We start from the raw sequence: 17,065 nt of genomic DNA, 5'->3' as shown, positions 1-17,065 counted from the left end.
TAAAAGGATACAATTACGCCGCCTTTCAAAACTTTGCATATTGCAATCCGGGTACTTTTTAACCGTTCTAAGAGAGAAAGAGTTTAAAAAAAGCAGAGGGAGGAAAAGAGAGAGAGAGTAAAGCGCTATGAAAAAGCATCCAGCCGGCAGGTGTTCTGTGCAAAACCTGACCTGAATATAACCTGGTACAAGGTTTTCCCCACATACATTTTCAACATCGGACTCCGGACTTAACCGAGCTTATCCGTTCCATAACTAATCCCCGAGTCTTTTCAGCTCGTCTGTTTATTTAACTTTATCTAACTTTATGGAAGCTTCGGCGCAGGCGATAGCTATTTTGTATTTCACTTTAAACTCCCCTGTGTTGACTTTAGTCGCTTAGGAAACGATCAATCCGTTGAAATTTAACTGGTCAGCTAAACACATGCAAATTTACTTTCTAAATTTAGACAGTGAAGATACAAAGCTTAGAAAATATATTTATGCATTTTATTTAAATATTGATTATGTAGTTTAAGGATATTCCTATTAACACAATTTAACTACTTAAATTATATCAAGTCAACCTTCGCCGTATATCTTATCTCACTTCATTTCAATTGGAATAAAATTATAAAATTATTTTAAAACATGAGATAACTTTTACAGTAAAGTATTATACAATTTATGAGTGCTTTCAAGAAATACACTTCCTTCGCCAAAAGCCAGTATTAAAGCAACGAGAAAATTTGATCTTGGAGGATAGAACATAGAAACAAAAGCAGCACATTTTTTACATTGACCTAATATCAGGGTTACTTTAAATATTATTTTTTTCTAATTAGTATTACATTTAAGGTCTCATCGTAAGGGTCCGTCATCCGTCAAGATTGTGTCTTTAGCCGGGCGTATTCATTGCAGTACACACTTTATTTAAGGCATTTGTTCTTAACCTGCAGCCTCCACGCTGTGTTTAGGAAACGAAGCCCTCCTTAGAGGGTCAGAAAATATTATACGGCTATATTTAAAATTACCTCAGCCCACATAGCTGCCACCACGGAGTGAGGCCCTCTTTATAGGTTTAACAAGAATTTTGCATCGTTTCGTCTTTCTAAAGACAATGACTTTTTAAGACAACTATCCATAAATAAAGTGTTTCTGAGAGACGGTGCCCCCGGATAATGTGTTCCGTAACCCGTATTTAGAAGAGAATTTTTTGTAATATATTTACATATATTAAGTGTTTATTGCTCAAATTAAAATTTTACTATGAAGACTGTGGATAGTTATATTCTTCACCATGAATTTAATTTGCCGTTTCGCAGTTTGGTATGAAATATTTTTGGGTCGAAAATCGTGTAGCAAACATTTTAATACGTTAAATTCTTAGGTAATTACCTAATTTTTCTTTTAATCGGTGTGTGGGTTGCCTACAGATTTGATGTAGAATGAAAATAAAATAAAATATATATGGACTCTTTACTTTACAATTTAAGATTTAAAAACTATTAAAAAACACTCACAAATTTTGTGAGTGTTTAATAAAAAAAGGCTAAGAAAATAATAACTGAGATTTTTCTATTAGATTTAACCCGTTAAACGCCAGCGATTATTTAAGTGAGTCACCTGTTATTTCTCTTCACGAGTCAGTATCTCTTTCTAAAAATAAATATAAAATACTCGGTTTTTCGAAATAATATAATTTGTAAATAATTCGTTAACTTGTATTAAAAAAATAATTTAAAAAAAATAATCAATAAATGAAGCACGATGAGTCGCTGGCGTTTAAGTGGTTACGTAAAATTTTTTTTACATAATATGCTCGATTAATAGCGACTATGGTTTACATAAATTCCATCAAAATCCTCAAAAATTTAATTAATTTCTGAATATAAAACTGTATTACTTTTTCTACTATTTACATGTTTCTAGATTTTTTAAACTTTAATATTTCAAGTTTTTATTTAATTTAAATTTAATTTTGATCATTTTGATCTCAAGAATTAGGATTTATGTATATGCATAAATTTTTATTATTATTATTATTATTATGTACATACATATATTAGAAAGTACTTTCGATTTATTTTTTTTACACGGAATTTCTTCATTTTTTTACATTGCAATTTAAAAGAATAGTTTTTTAATTTATAATTTTTTTATCTAAGCTACGAATTTTTCCGTTTTTTTAATAAGCCATTATTTTAAAACAAGACAAACTGGCTTGTTAGTTAGCTTAATCCGCCGAGTTATTTACAAGATCCGAGTTATTTCATGATAATATATAATATAAACTACGGTAGTAATCATGTCTTCAAATTTCGTAATATCATTTTCACAATATTATTAAAAAAAATGTAAGAAACATTTCTTTCAAATTTAATAATTATTTAGATTTTAATAATAAAATGTTTTTGACTCCATTAAATAAAAATTTGTTGTCAAAACAAAACCTAAAAAAAAAATTTTTGCCAGAAAGAAAACCGGAACTAAACTGATTTTCGGTTAATGAGACAATATGATAACAAATTAATATTAAAGTTTTTATAAACAAATGTTTTTATTTAGATGCTTGTGATATTTTTGTACTACATAGCAAATATATTTCTATTAAGTTAATACCGATATTTCAGAATACCGGAATTTAAATCGCTAATTATTGCCTTGAACAGAAACAAGATTTTTCAGTAGTTTCTGCTTTTGAACATTAAGTAAAAATAAATTTAACCCGTCCATGCTTAATCTGCATTGTAAGCACAATCTTGCTTCGATTTCTATCACGTAATGTGAACTTAAAAGGGACAATTTATCGTTACTTTAAGAATATCCCGCGTACTTTACAACTTTAGATCGATGTATGTATGATAAATAATGGCTAATAAACCATAAATTAATTTGAAATACATCCACCGACTTCAAATTACCTGTCGTCAAATTAATTTCAAATCCGCGAGTCGCTCGCACAATACATAATTTACATCGTTATAATAATACATGCTTGAAAGCAATTTCAGCTGATCTTAATCAAATCTGAACTTGGTTTTGTAACTTTTGAACGGTTCCACCTATACACATAAAGTTTGCCCTTGTAAATATTTCATTGATGTCGGAAATCACGAGGCGCGGATTTTGGGTCCCGGAGGCAATTTGCGACATTCGCGCAAAACGTGTCAAAGTGGGAATTTTGCGAATCGGCGCTGAAAATATCCAAATATAAAACATTCACATTCGACTCGTGTATGTATCGAGATAAATTTATTTCACAAAAAATATAATATCTTATATAGTATGGGGCAAAGAAGTGAGGCATCCTGATAATATTTTTTATTTAATTTATTTTAATTTAAGCATATGATTTAATTGCAGCTGTAATCAACTAATGACTTTCAGATGAGGCAAATTTCTACACTACACAATATTCCCGCAGATAAACTTCATGTTGGGATTTGTGTTGGGAAAACTTCTTGTGGATATATAGCAAATGCACAAATATAACACCATGGTTTCATATTGAAACAGACGTCTTTGTGCAATAGGAACGTTCTTAACATTTAGCCTCTAACGCTTTAACGCCTCGTGCTATGCAATGTAACTTAGCCCGTTAAATTTTTCTATTTCAGACACCACTAATATCATATTTTTACATCCATCTCTCATATTATAGTATAAAATAATTGTATTGTATTTTTAACGGCCCAATATGGGTCGAGACATAAAACAAATTGAGATTACACGCTCGCATGTCGAGAAAGCCCCGGATCATGATATACGCCTTACGCAAAGAACGCACACATTGTCTTGTTTACTGCCAGTAGTAGTGGGAATTTAAGGTTCGGGTCTAAGGTAAAGGGCGGCGAATTAAACCTGACGGTGAAAAGATGTTTTATGACCAATTTGTGAGAATTTTATTAAAAGACTAACTCTCGCGCCGTAAAATAAACGTTCCATTAAGGCGCGTGCTCCCATTGCGAATGTCACCGAAGGACATTCGCTGAAGGATTGAAAACTGAATAAATGATTTTCTTAAACATAAATTTCTCACCCCTTTACGGATAAATCCCTAATTTTACGACCCTATGAGATGTATCGAAAGCAGATATGATAGTCTATTATAATTTACGACCGGATAGATTCGATCGTAAAAAGGGGCGCGTTGATTTATGTTTTATATATTTTAATACTCCTTCTTTATTTTTTTTATCGATATAGGTAATCAAGCCGATGTTATCTTTATTGATATTGAAAAGGCCTTTGACAAAATATCACGTATTAATTGAAAATATATATTTTTGTATGTATAAAATAATATAAATAAAAAATAGAATATGATTTATCAATTCTTTTAGCATTATGACTCTTGAATTGTAAGTGGTCAATGTAATGCATGATTTTTTTTTAATAAAGAGCGCATTTCTGTTAAGCTGACCTTGAAAATATAAAAGAATATACATTTTAGAGAATGAGGAATGTAAATTTTAACGCAGCTATAAGGTGCTTGCCTTATAGCAAAACTACGCGTGTTAGCGCCACTCAGTTCATAATCAAACAAATCGTTAATCACATTAATATTGTGTTTTATAAAAACGTCAAACACGAAAATTTTAAAAGGTTTAAAAAAAGCAAACATAACATTAGGTCGATCGATGATATTTTATAACTAAGGCATCCATGTTTAATATTGCTATCGGAGCCAATGAATAATTATTGTTTGCTTTTTATAACATTCGATTAAAAAATATGACTTAATATTAATAATAATGGAGAAAAATAAATTATTATTATTATAAAATCATGAGTTGTAATTATGTCCATTAAAAATAAAATTTACGCTTTCGAAATGTACATAAAGCGGATTGAGTAATTAAATAATTAATTTAAAACGAGGTTGTGTCGTGTGAAATTTGACGTATTTGGCAATAACACGACATATTTCGAGCAAGTGTGATTAAGTAGCATTGAATAATATACTTGATAAATAGAAAAAAATTAATGGATAGTTTAAAATATTAAAATTAAAATTATTAATTAATGATTTCTATCACCCCCCTTCAAAAAAAATATTTTTAATTTAAACCTAATAATGCTAGAGAAGTGGAGCAAATAATTTTAAGCCACTGTAATAAATAAAAGGTAGATATTATTTTTATTTATTTAAAAATCGAAGAAGGAAATGTGTGTCCAGGGCCGCCAAGGCGAACCCAGGCCCTGGGAAAACAACGATTCCGGGCCTCATGACAAAAATGGCATTTTATATATTTTTAACATCGTAATATAATTTATTTATTAAATAATAATACGTACGAGTTAACCCTTTCTATGCTACGAATAAATATAAAAATTAGCCACCGTTGCGACATATTTTTTGAAATCTTATTTTATGCGAAATATTTTAATTAGACATTAAAAAATCTACTCATAATAATTATATAATAAATAGGGTGTTTGTGTGCTGCTCAGTGTTGCCATATAGTGAATTTCCAGTCCAGGTCAAAAGCAGTAAAATCGAGCCATCGCGGTGAAAACGCTTGATTTTATAACAATATTACGAGTGAGAATTGAATAAAAAACATTTAAACCGAATTTTGCCCAATAGGTGAGCGCAAAAAACAATTATCACTTCTCAGAATTTTGCGCTCACCTATTGACCAAAATTCGGTTTGAATATACTTTGATCAGCCCTCTTATATTAGAAGTCTATAGTAATATCGGTAAGGATAGTTATCATATTTTTAAAACATAGTAAATATTGAAATGCAGACTATGCAGCAATATGTGAGATGCCATGACTGTACTTATTCTACGGCTAATTTCCTCCTGAGATATGAGTTGGCTAAGTTTGATTTTGGACTTGATCTAATAAAAGTTCTAAAACTATAATTTGTTTTAGAACTTTCATTAGGTTATGTTTGGGTTTGAACAGCAAATGGACGTTTCGCAACTGTCAAATTAAGCTTCATAGACATTTTAGAGCAACATATTAGCGCCTATCAGTTAAATTATATTTTCGCCAATAGAAATGTATATCTACTGGTGAAAATGTATTTGGACTTTACTAGTGAAAATATAACTTTACAAAAAAATACAAATTGACTGTAACATTTATACATCAGATGTAAATAAATAATAATAAGTATGTAAATATAAATATATATTACTACATAAAGAAAAGTTGAAATTATATAATTTTACTAGCACCTGCCAGATAAAACAATCTTTACATGAAGAGTTTTTGAAGTAACAGACTCTGTGAGCGTCAATATTCTAGACTCGATGGGAAGAATAAAGGATTCGATCACGCCCGTCTAAGAATATTGACGGATTTCCATCGTTACTCTTTAGTATCCTAAAAAATGCTTAATATATCAAGCTTTTAACGCATTTCCAATATATAGAAAAAAAAAACATTGAAATTTTTCGCGCTTAACCTCGTCTATTCCGCATTAGATACAGTTGCCCAGTACTAACACCTGAATTTCATATGTACATATATTCCTATACATTACAGCGTCTCAATGGTAACATCACTCAGCATCAAACCCCTAAAAGTTATTTTATTACTTGGTTTACAAACTTAACTACAATATTAGTTAATACGAGAGATAAACTGAAAGTTTTAAAACAAATTGACATATAACACATAATTTTTCTAGTTAATACATTTAGTGCCTCGATTTCAACACAATACCCGATAGTCTTATATGTCATCAAAAACAGTTTTATGCTCTTTTTGACATTATTCATAAGCATCATTTCTTTCTGCTTTAAATTCACGACAGAATCTTACCACAAATTGTCTGTTCTACTTAACTTGTATCTTTACTATCCGAATATTTCTCGTATATGGACATAAAAACGTGTAGGTAATTTTCGTATTATGACACTCGCCTTATTAAATATTATTACATGGTCGTGTTGTAAGCCTTAGTGAAATAATTTATTTTACGTGCATTTATATTTATGAATTATAAACGAAATACACATATATGTATTATACCTACGCACGTTCATATATAAAATGTACGTGTATAATTTTCATGATTTATTACGTACAAATTCACGTTGTGAAATTTGGTTCGCGTGAGCAACGGGTATTGACTATAATTATTTTTTATTTTTAATAATACAAATGAATAAATTCGCATATCGTGAGGTTGGTTTAGGCCCACAAATTATATTGTCGTTATAATTCTTTTGAGTTCATTTTTTTGCAATTGGAAACTTATTTTTTCACGTTCGAATATACACGCGCTGCTTTGGAGCAAATTGATTAATTAAACTTCCTAACTGCGTTTTAGTTTATGTTCATTATCTTTTGACGTATGTGGCGACAACACGACAAAATTCGATTAAATTAATATCCTACAATTAGAGATAGTTTTTGTATCTGGAATAATAAAATAGTAATTGCCCCTTTTTAAGTGTTGATTGAAAGCAAAAAGTTGTAAAAATTCTCCACTTTTATTAAATATTTCAACTTTAGATTAAAATTACACCTAAATACACCCATACCTCGCTATACGGCCGCTCTTTATACGGCATTTCGCTATAACGGCAAAAAAAACTTTTTTTCGATGTCGATTTTAAAAAAATTTTAAAAATAGATTTAATTTTCATAATTTTAAAATGAAAGGTGAAGCAGCTAGCGCTGATGAGGCCGCATCTAAGGAATATCCCAACATTTTAAAGGGAATTATTGAAAGAGGTGGTTATAAACCTGAACAAGTGTTTAACGTAGACGAAACAGGGCTTTATTGGAAGCGAATGCCAGATCGCACGTACATTTCAAAAACCGAAAAAAACCGGTGTCTAAAGAACGATTAACTTTGCTACTTGGTGCAAATGCCGCGGGTGATTTTAAGCTAAAACCACTTTTAATATATTTGTCCGAAAATCCAAGGCCTCTTAAAGGATTAAATAAGAATCAATTACCCGTCATATGGAGATCCAACAAGAAAGCTTGGATGACTAAAGCTACTTTTGAGAATCGGTTCAAAAATCCCTTTTGCACATAAGTGAAAAAATATTTGCGAGACAATAACTTAAGCAACAAGGCTTTGCTAATTTTGGATAATACACCAGGGCATCCTACTAATTTATCCGAACTATCTGAAGATGTCATGATTGAGTACCTTCCGAAAAATACAACAGCTCTGATCCAACCAATGGATCAGGGTGCAATAGCCACTTTTAAGGCATATTACCTACGCCGAACTTTCCGGCAACTTATAAGGGAAACCGATGGTAAATCTTCAATTAAAACATTTTGGAAAAACTATACCATCAAGGATGCTGTTGACAGCATCAGTGAATCATGGAAGGAATTAAAATTAACAACAATGAACCATGTTTGGAAAAAAATATGGCCAGTATGTGTAAAACGTACTGATGCAGAAGTTAATTGCCTTTCTGAAATTAGGCAAAACATTTTGGATCTAGCACATGATCTCGGCTTTGAAGGTTTGAACGAACTTGATGTGCTTGATCTACTTGAAGCTGATAGGGAAACCCTTTCATATGAGGAACTCATTCAGTTGCAAGCAGAACCGGCATTTGATGAAGAAACAGAGCCTGTTGTATTCAAACAGCTAACATCAAAAAAATTGTCAAAAGCTTTTTCCTATTTCGAACAAGGAATAAACATCTTCCTTGAAAACGATCCTGACATCGAACGTAGCGCTAAAGTTTCTCGAGGAATTAACTCAGCCATTAGCTGTTATAAATCACTGAAGAACGAAATAGACAAGAAGGCAAGACAAACAACGTTGGGCAATTTTTTTAAGCCAGGCTCATCTTTACCAGCGAAAAATGAGAACGACAGTGATCTGCAGGCTACCATTTCTTCATTGTCTTCAGATTAAAGCCATTTTAAAAAAAATTATGTATGTATTCATACACATATTTTATGTAACATGAAGTTGTTTCATTTTTGTTTATGGATTATTGTTGGTTTTGTACAAATGTATGTACAAATTTATGTACTTGTTATGTATGTATTTTTGATTTAAATGAAATAAAAAGATAAAATGCACTTAAATGATAAACCATGTTACATATTTAACAAATTTGGAACCGATCCCATTGAATTTGTATGAATTTGAATTAGAATAATTGATTCCTTATATGACTTTTCGCTTTGCGGCCAAGTTTCATGGAACGTATCTAGGCCGTAAAGCGAGGTATGGGTGTATACTTAATCAATTTTGGCGCTAAAAACATTTTGTAATACTTCAAAAATAAACTGTGAATGTGCCAGTTTTATCAATATTTTTCTAGCATATTGGTAGCTAAAGGATACTATTTAAAATAATGCCCGTAACTAGATAGCGAAAAGCTGATCAAAGTATTCTTAGCTAATGTTTGAATCTAGTAAATAACGCCATTTAGAGAAAACTTATAAAATATTTAAAATGTGCTCGGTCCGTGGTAAATAGTGGATGTACTAATAAACTTTGCTAAAAAAAATTGATAAGTCTCCATAGAGACGTATGTTCTCAGGCATCGTCATAATGGAACACAATGCCATTTCTATTGACTAAACCTCTAACCTCTTCGCATCAATTGATTTAGTCAAGTTTGAGCAGTACTTAGTGGAATCAATAGTTTTATTTGTTATTAGCAGTTCGTAGTATACGATTATCTGCTCATCCCACTGAATACACACATTGTCCTTAATTCTAGTTTACAATTTTTACACAGCATTATGTCACACGAACTGGTATATATTATAATGTTTTAATTGCCATACAAAAGTTTATTTATAAAAGCCTCATAGCTTCTATTGGCAATTTTAACAATTTATATTATCATTTATCGAATTTAATATTATTGTTAAAAGAGCTAAAATTAGAATAAATCTTTTTTTATTTAAAAAATAACTCGTAACGTTATTATTAGAGAAAACAAATATAAATATAATATGTAAGTGTTACCTTTGATAATGTGCGTCTATTCAAGATAATTTTAATGCTCTAATAATAAATGTTTTATATAGAATATCTATAAATATCTGCTAAACTTAATAATTTCGTCACATTGTTCGCTTAACCTCTAAGTAACCCATATACATACATACGTAAGTATAGGTTGTCTAACTAAACATTAGGTGTTTCATAAATCATATTTCGACATTTCGGCGTGCAAGTTAAATAATTTACATGGGAGCAAACATTAGGCAAACTGGAACAGAATAAGGGTAAATAGAGCTCTGTTAGCTGTGAACACATACCCAGAATAGTGAAATCTGATGTAGGTGAATACACCCGACAGACAATGGATATTAAATCAAAGGTCAGTAGCCCAACTTTGGGGGTGAGGGGCACCTTTTTTGCGGTCTTTTTTTTCGATCCTAAGCGAATAGTTAGGGAATTTGGATATTAGTTCTAGGTTAAGGTAGCACAAAAAATACCATGTAGTATATTCAAACTTATGTGGTAGTTCGAAAAACGTTTTCACCTTGTCGCAGTGCGAGACCCGTGTTAGAATGGCCATTCGCAATATGTTCGCCGGACAGGATTGCTGCGTCAGGTGTTGGAGAAATTTTTCCTTTTTTTTTAGCTCGGAGCTTATATTGAACACGGATGACGGAGCGGTTTTCCATTTACTCTTTGGTTAGAATCAAAGATTGAATTATTCGCATCGAAAACAATTCGCTCGAACGAAACATGCAGAGGTGGCAAACTTATAAAAAAAACATTTTCTTTTGTACTATTTACTATTTTTTTTGCATTTTTTTCATAACGAGCTTACATTGCCAATGTATCGTAGACATTTTCCTGTCTTAGACATGTATATATTCCTACATGGAAAATTGGTATAACATAAAATATTCTGGAGGTAATTATGCTAAAGGAACCTCAAAAATTTTATAGATTAGATATCCAGCATGATAAATTACTCTTTACTAATATAATCTATACATAAAACAAGCCTTGGATAAGTATATTCGGTAGATAGTATCTGAAACGTCTGGGTTCTAATCCCATATAAATACTAGTGCTTTTTTTATATTTTCTATCGTATCGGATAATAACATCATAAAGTTTTCCTAGATTTTCCTAATTTCAATCGCGATAAATATTCAATCTAAGTCATACATAGAAACACCTATTAATTGGAACTGAAATAATAGTCTAATACCTGCACTACACTCTCTGGAAGTTGGCCAAGGTTGGCTAAGGACGGAGAATACAGTGAGTTACTTCGGTCGAGTTCGGTTCTGCCCGCTCTAAAATCTCTCGGAAGTTGTCCGAGGTTACCGAGAACGGGAGCTTCGAGCGCTTCCGAACATTGTCGGCAAAAGAACTGGAGTCAAAGGGACCGAAGTCGGAGCTGCTCTTTCGAGCGCGAGCGGTGAGATTCTTCTCCTTTCGCTCTCTCGCGTGTTAAGTGACGAGAGTGAGAAAGATAATGATATGGTGTTTCGCAAACTAAGATAGAACGAGTAACTCGGTTCAATTTCAGTATGCGCGTAGGCGTCCTATGGTTAACACGCATGACGAGCGCTGCATCGTGGCCACGTGATCAAGTTATAATACCACATGCTTATCGGGGACTTCAACAGACTCTTACTGACATCTTTGAATATTTTAGGGCACCAAAATGGATTAATTATATTTTTGATAGAATATTCTTATATTAACAGATATCGTTATTATATTTTTTTCATATATAATTAAATAATTAAAAAATAATTAGTGGTACTTGATATTGATAAAAAAAAACGTTTCGAATATCCTTATGTATTTTCCTAGATCGGTTTATATAAATTTCACACCATAACGAATTCTTATTTAGAATCGATGGCAACAACTTCTAGAATAGTCACAGATGTGGTGTTCGTATTCCGAAGTATAATTTTTATGCCTTATGGCATTTTGCAAAAGCCGACAAAGATTTTGCGTAAATTGAATATTTACGACCGAAAAGTTTTCACTGATATTGTATTGGTGAGTGCTCACACAAACTTTTGTAATTATCAGTAGAGTAATTTTAATAATATGACAATTTAAAAATTGCGATTATTTGCACATATGCCGGCTGTACGTGACAAAAGCCACCGTCCGAATGTCATTCACGGCCGCCGTCCGAATGTCATTCACGGCCGCCGTCCGAACGGCATATGAAATTTGTGTGGTCGCTTACGCGAAGTCATATGTCTCGGCCGACTTCAATTGTAACTTCGGTTAGGACAACTTCCAAAGAGTGTAATGCAGGCATAAAATTAATAAAAATATTATTTTTTGTATTGGAATTTTTGTAATTCAGTTATTTTGTATTGGAACACGACCGTGTGTTGTGATCTAGCGCATAATGTCAATAATCAAACAAAATTCTATAGAGACAAAAATCATTCCACTGAATGAAATATATGCAGAGAATAATATAAATATTTCAGGCGCGTATAATACGGTGAACTGCTTATCCTTTCGCTCGCTCGCGTGTTAAGTGACGAGAGTGAGTGAGAGAAGAGCGTGCGAAACGCATGTAACGCACGCCCTTATTTCTCACTTTCTTTTGGATGTTTGAATAGCGAATTGTACAAAGTGCCCCTTATGAATCTTTCAGTTTGCTTATGGTACTGCTAGTGAATTTATTCAAAAACAGCCAGTACTACTCTGATTGAACTTCGTCCATTTTAACGGCATTTATCTACATCCCTTTTCTTTTTTTACGGAAAACAAGGGGTTCGGGACCGTTTATCACGTTTGTGCGACATTCTCTATGTCGCTTCTGACTTGCACAAAGCGGGGCTATGTTGAATTGACCGAAACGACCCTTAAAAGGCAAAAAATACAGCTGTTTTTTTTCAACCGTCTTAAGCAGTCATCTGAATACCTCGACTTTAACTCGATCTTTGATACGTATATATATTTGGCGGAAATTAAATATAAGATGCAGAGCTCACATAATACATATGGTATATTTATTTGATTTTTATAAAAGTTTTTTATCTAAATTCATAGCAAATTTTCAACTGTTGTAAAAGTTAGTTATATATATAGAATATTTCAAAGAACATCCAAAGAGGTAATAATACCGTCAAGGGTTAAAATATTTAAATCACACTTTAACTTCAGAAGAGAGACTTTATGATTTCGAAAATTCCAAAGTAAAACTTTCGGCTCGCATACCAAAGGTTCATCTGCAACGAGGCATGTGCTTGAACTCCTCGATTGGTTTTTCGCTCGAAACGTGCTCGGGGCCTCGGTGTGTTTATTTTTCGAGAAAATCTTTCGATCGAGTTGCATACGTTTGATCTGACTAAACGCCCCATCACATGCAAGATAAGAAGAGACTTTAAAAAATAAATAAATATCCAAATGTGTTTGCTTTAGAGGGATGCTAATAAAATTGGGGTCAGCAACTCGGCTTGAAAGATGGGATGTAATTTTAACGTGACACTCAGACTTTATTAAGTCAAAGAGGACGAGATTGTTATCTGAGAGTAATATGATATTTTGCATGAATGAGGCAAAAGGGAAGAAGTGAGACATTTGATATGAGTTATAAAAAATAATGAAGCGAGGGCAGTTGCTTGGAGAAGTGATATCATCATTATTTATAAGGACTAGTGAGCAAACATTTTTTATGTTTTGATCAATAATTTAAGTTTAGATAAATATTGAAAACAAAAATATAATCTTATGGTTATGAATATAAAATAATGTATCATTATTTTGGCAAGCACTGTATTTACATACATAGTAATATAAAGGATATTTTCTGACTATCAATGTGAGTTCAGTTCCAATAGATCAACTATGGATCACGTCCACATTATACGACAGCTGTCGTAGGAAAGGACGAGTATGACTTAAATTTATGTAATTTTGAGTATATAGAAACAAATTTATTGGATTATTATTCTAGACTCTAAAGTTGATATGGCACAATTTATAGTAGATCGCTTTGGATTAAATTCATCAAAGAGTACGTTTTGATCATATTCTAAATTTATTTATCATACAAACTGTGTGTAGTGGTTTCACTTTGTTTTGTACATGATATTGTTGATAGTAAATGTGAGAAGGGATTTGTAACGGAAAGATACATAATTCATGGGAATTCCGAGACATTCGTCTATTTAATTGCAAACTTGGGACCTCTAATACGTTAAGCAGAGCATTTACCTACTGAGTTATGTCGACTACTACAATAGAGGTTGAACCAATAAAGAATGATGTAAATTCATATAACTCAAACAGCTTGTCATAAAACACAATATTCCGTAAATATTCCATACTTCTTGTTTAAAAACTTATTATGTAATTAGTCAATTTTATATCGAAAACAAACTTTACGGTTCAGTGATAAGTTTTTAATCAATTACTTTGCTTTAAGATATTTAATTATCAAGAAGTTGCTTATTAACAAGCTGTATATAAAGATATAAATAACATTATATAAAAAATAATTACATTTATATAAATATTAATAACACTGTAAGTACTTTGGGAAAGTATCGCAATAAACTCACCGAAAATGTCAAGTAGACGGAAGTCGACGAAAATCCTGAAACAAAGAAAATAAATTTTATTTTATACCATACACATTAATAATTCTTATAAAATTTCGGACTTTTGTGTTGTACATCGTATTATTACATCCCATTGTGACAATTTACAAAACAAAGTGCAAAAAATAACAAAGATCAACACAAAGCCATCGCAATTTAAATCCGTAAGAAACTTTTCAACGTTTGTCATAGTTACGAAACAATATGTCCTTAAAGTTATGACATATTGTTTTTCATAAAATAATAAATAGAAAATCGATGCAGACAACATATTTGAAAATAAAACATTTACTTATTTCTTTTCAAACTAAAGATTAAATAATATTTCTTAATAATAAATTTCACGGGAATATGATATATAAAACTATTTATAATGTACATATACGGTTCTAACAAGTCCATTGTTACGTATGATCCTTCCTGTAGCAAATAAATTCCAAAGTACATGAGCAAATCTATTCTAAAGTAGTATTCACGAAATCTCAGGTCCCAAGGCCATAGGCTACTTTTGGGTCATACAGAGAATCATAACACAAATATACTCCACCATATATCGCTTTTTCCGTGGTGTTTTTAAAAAGTATAGTCTGTGATTTTTCTTTAGATTATTTATAGATATTTTCTGAAATCTCATATATAAGTAATTAAGGTATTCAATAAATAAATTTCTAATCAATTGTAAAATCATTTAAAAAATAATATACCACATGTAAAATCTGACGGAATATTTTACACGTTATATAAATTTTAATTAAACTTAATGATTTGTAGTAATTTTATTCTTAGATTTTTTTTTAGGTGTAGAATAAAGCAATTAATATATTGTATTTGTGATCGAAACAATACACTCATTGTATTGTTCTACAAAAAAATTATAAGTAAATAAATCAGAAGAAATACGATAAAAACATCATACAAAAATTTTAGTTAAAATTAATAATTTAACTGTACTTTTTAATATATAATAGTTGGAACCATACTAATTTATATACATAAAAATTTCTTAAAGCTGTTTTTCGAATTTTAGAATCGTGGGGGCCGATTTATTTGGTCACGAGCTAGGTGACACTACTGCGGGGGTACGACGACCGGCCGCGCCTCGACCGCTCATTAATAATATTTAGGATAACGCGGTAACTAACAAAAAAAAACACTACAACATCATCATTTTGGAAATAATTATAATTTTTTTTAAATAAAAAATAAATATTTTATATCTTTGCTGATATTATTAATTAAAATATGTGTCACGCGTATCGGTTCAAATTTAAAAATCAATTATTATAATGCTTTATATATATATTTTTATTACAAATCTGACTATCATTACTAGATTAGATTTCCCCAATGCGCCATGATGGGCATCTTACTAGCAATAATTATATCATAAAGTAAAAACAATTATGGCGCACACTTGAAATACATATAAAATTTCAGCTCCTTATAGCTAAAGTCGAAAACATCTTTGTGTATGGCAAGCGCTTGAGCGCTAATATCCAGGCCGCAACAGGTGAGAATAAGGGACGCAATTGCGACTTGCTAGGCCTTAGAGAATCACAAGTGCCTTAGAGTCTAGAGCACTTTGAAGCTCTCAGCTAAGAATCGCCGAGCATAAGAGGATTGCCGACACTGCACCTTAGCAACTCTGAAACTTCATTGAGTAGACGCTACGCCGTCATATAAATTTTGGATAAAATCTTATTTTAAAATGTTCATATAATAATATAAGAAAAGTTCACACTTTACTAATAATATCTTAAAAATTAGTTAGCTAGAGTATTTTTTTGTTAATATACTTAATTTCTGTATCCAGTTCGAAAAGTTATATTTCAAGAAATCAGCAAAAAAAATTACAGCAATTTTGCTTTGACCTAATTATAATTAAAGATTATGATAACATATGTATATTACTTTAAGCTAATTTTTTTATGCTATAGGTTTATAAAAATGGATTTTTAAATAAAAATAATAAAAACATATATTAAAGTTCTGATTTATTTTCTGTTACAGAAGTAATGTGAAAACTCGATTCTGTAGTAAGTTTAAAAAAATATATATTTTTTTATATTATAGTTGCTTTTATTATTTAAAAAAATACATATACGTAATATGACACGTATACGTAATAACTAGCGGTAAAAGGATCACATATCGCGCGAGGAGTGATTTTATTTATTTTTACTACACCCGTGGAAAATGCGTAAAAACACTGAACATAAAATGGTGAAAATTGGATAAAAGGTATATTATTAGGTTTACTGCGGTATATAATCGCAGCGCCGGCTTATATACCAAAGGCGTGTGTTATTAAAATAGCTGAATATAATGACGACGTACGTTAATTACATATTACTTCAAGCGATAGCGAACGTTAAACGGCGAATATTTGCATAATAAAAATATTATTACGTAACGCTAATATTTTTTTTATTCATCCTTGGTATACATACCAAGGATGAATAAATCATCCGATACATCGCATCGCCGGCGCATATATTATGTGCGTGTGATAATAAAATACTTGATTATGACGACGTTGAATGTTGATTAAATAACGTTTCAAAAAATTGG

The 17,065-nt window shown here is 31.2% G+C and overlaps 1 protein-coding gene across 4 annotated transcripts in view; it reads right to left on the bottom strand.

Annotated features, from left to right (window-relative positions):
* The window catches only part of kek5 (leucine-rich repeat, immunoglobulin-like domain-containing kekkon 5 protein), a 653,879-nt gene that overhangs the window by 155,701 nt on the left and 481,113 nt on the right, over positions 1-17,065 (bottom strand). For all 4 annotated transcript variants that reach the window (XM_088194859.1, XM_088194856.1, XM_088194858.1 and 1 more), the window contains exon 3: positions 14,456-14,490. The gene's annotated coding sequence lies outside the window, so the exon portion shown is untranslated. The remainder of the gene's footprint in view (positions 1-14,455; positions 14,491-17,065) is intronic.

The sequence above is a fragment of the Plectrocnemia conspersa genome, unplaced genomic scaffold (assembly GCF_051122295.1).
Source record: "Plectrocnemia conspersa isolate PC_06_02 unplaced genomic scaffold, ASM5112229v1 ptg000010l, whole genome shotgun sequence".
In the NCBI taxonomy this organism is placed as follows: domain Eukaryota; kingdom Metazoa; phylum Arthropoda; class Insecta; order Trichoptera; family Polycentropodidae; genus Plectrocnemia; species Plectrocnemia conspersa.
The sequence above is the reverse complement of the archived record's forward strand: the minus strand, read 5'-3'. Positions and strand labels throughout refer to the sequence as shown.